This window comes from Ovis canadensis, chromosome 3 (assembly GCF_042477335.2).
Source record: "Ovis canadensis isolate MfBH-ARS-UI-01 breed Bighorn chromosome 3, ARS-UI_OviCan_v2, whole genome shotgun sequence".
NCBI lineage: Eukaryota > Metazoa > Chordata > Mammalia > Artiodactyla > Bovidae > Ovis > Ovis canadensis.
The window spans coordinates 224,090,952-224,093,758 of NC_091247.1; positions in this window are offsets into that span (position 1 = coordinate 224,090,952).

Genomic DNA, 2,807 nt, shown 5'->3' on the forward strand with positions numbered 1-2,807 from the left:
TGGCTGTGCTGGGGCCTTAGTTGTGACATGTGAGATCTTTGCTGTGGCATGCAGAATCTGTAGTTGTGGCATCTGGGAATCAAGTTCCCCAACTGGGAATTGAACCTAGGCCTCCTGCATTGAGAGCTTGGAGGCTCAGCCGCTGCACCAGGGGAGTCTCACTTGGCGGTTTAATTTCCTGGCATTCCTCACCAAGCTGCTTGTTTCCTTGTGCCCGTGTGCAAACTTCTGTCAAGTAGACCCTTAGATGTGGAACTTGGGCTCACAGGCTGTGTGCTTTCAGCTTTCTCAGTATCTGCCAGATTACTCTGAAGTGGCCTTCTTTAGCTTGACATCCTTCCAGCAATGTGTAAAACGTGCCAGATTCATTTCTTTCCTGGTGTCACCTCTCAATCATATTCGCCAGCCTGGTCTATAATGGTGTTACTTATAGTTTTACTTCGCATTTCCTTCAACTTGGATGCATGTTCTCAGCACGAATCCTTGTTATCTGTGTTGCAGTGTCTTTTTGTACTCTCACCTTGTCTGTTACCTTGTACGGCATTTCTGGTCACTTGTTTTTCACTTTATTTTTTGAAATTTATTTGGCTGTGTCCAGTCTTAATTGCGGCGCATGGGCCCTAGGGTGCAGCCTCAGTAATTGCAGCCTGTGGACTTAGTTGCTCTGCGGCACGTGCTTAGTTCCCTGACCAAGGATCAAACCCACGTCCCCTGCATTGGCAGGCAGATTCTTACCCACTGTACCGCCAGGGAAGTCCCCTCACTTTTAATTTTGATGAAGGCAAATTTCCTTATGGTTTGTGCTTTTTGTGTGTCAAAAATGCTCTCCAGTGTTTAATTTTACCCTTAAAAAAAGACTATGGCTGTTAGGCAGATGGAGTTGGACCACTTTGAAGATTGGTGCATGAAGGCAGCCTGTGCCTCCACCCCGTCCTGACCCCCACCCTCCCCAGGCTAACTCCCATCCTGAAAGCTGGGTTTGTCACACACACATTTATGCTGGCTTTGCCCTGGTGGCTCAGACGGTAAAGCGTCCGTCTACAATGCAGGAGACCCGAGTTCGAGCCCTGGGTTGGGAAGATCCCCTGGAGAAGGAAATGGCAATCCACTCCGGTACTATTGCCTGGAAAAATCCCATGGACAGAGAAGCCTGGTAGGCTACAGTCTGTGGGGTCGAAAAGAGTCGGACACGACTGAGCAACTACACTTCACTTCACTTGGAACCCAGGGTGCCGGGCTGAGATTTCCTTCATTTGAGGCTGCTGTTGATTCATTTGTGGGGGTAACGGTTTGCTTCGAGCCCACACCACGCTCTCACTGTTGTGAGACGTGGCCTTTGCTCCTGGCCCACTTTCCTGACGTGCCTGTGAGCCATTTCTAGGTTCCTGCTGTCGGAACAATGCTGCTCTGGGCGCCCTTGACCACACTGCCTGGGGCTTCCAGATGGAATCCATGGTTTGCAGCTGGTGGGGGGTCACAGCCTGCCCCAGCAGAGGCATCTGTGATCTCGCAAACCCCAATTCAGGGTGTTCAGGGACCTGGAGCCTGTGTAATCCTAGGATTGGCTGTCGTTCTCAAACGTGGGCATTTGAGTCTGGGGAGGAGATTCCGAAGTCTGCGCTCAGTAGGCAGAGGAGAAGGCCCTGGCCCTTTCCTGCATCTGGAGTTGCTCTGAAGGATGGGGCAAGGGTGGGCATCCTTCACAGTGTGTAGGCGAGAAGCCGGGCACTTGTCAGCCACTAAGAGGTGAATTAGATGACATGTGTGCTCCTGCCTGAGCTGTAGCTCGACCCGCATCAGCCTGGGAGGAAGGGCCAGCTCCAGGTGGCCTGGAGGGAGGAACGCCCAGGCCAGAGAGCCCCGGCAGGCTCCTGGAGGGCTCTGGGCTGCAGTTTCTCCATCTCTCACGGATCACCTGTGAGAGGTCCTGCTTGGAGGTCAAGACTCAGCTCTTAAACCCGTAACTCGCGACGTCTTCTCTGACCTCACTGCCCACCATCCCCACACTGGGTATCCTGCACCAGACTGGAGCTCCCCAGAGGCTGTGTGCGCCGCCCAGGAGCTTAAAACGGCCAGACCCCCACTGACCTCCTGCCTGACACCCGGGATGGGGCGGGGGGAGGGCGAGGCCTGGGCATCGCTCTGCCACCCAGCCAAGGAGGATGTTGCCTGAGTGGTCCATGGCCAGTAAAGACACAGCACCCCCTAAGCAACCTGAGGGAGCTCTTCACTGGGGCTCGCTCTAGGGTGGTAAGGAGAGGGGTAGGCTGTTGACACACCACTGCGGCAACGAGAGGACCACCCCAGGGGTAGTGCCCTCCACTCTGGGCCACTTCCCATGCAGGCCCAGGGGCTCCTGCCTCGGCCGCCAGCAGGGACTGTGGCCACATCTGGACTGTGTTCCACTCAGCCAGGTCCGTAAATGGAATAATGAAAGAGCTGGTGGCGCCCAGGTTAGGTAAGGCGGGACGTGGGGCTAGGCAGGTGAACCAGGGCCCAACTCACCTGCCTAGAGCAGGGCCCTCCCACCCTCCCCGAACTCCAGGAGTGGCTGCCCCTCCTGGGTACCACCCACCCAGCTGTGCGAGGCGGGCAGGCAGGCCCACAGCAGAGGGAGGGGGCTACGAGGCTGCCCCCCCGTGATGATACAGACTGGCCTGGGAGCTCTTGGGCAAGGCGGACCGCCCCTTACAGACCTAGATGCGGCAGGGGTTGGGGGGGGGGGCGCATCACCATGGCCCCGTAAGGCAGGACCCCAGGAACCAAGGCCTGAGAACAGCCCGCTTTAGGGGAAATGCTTCTCAGTG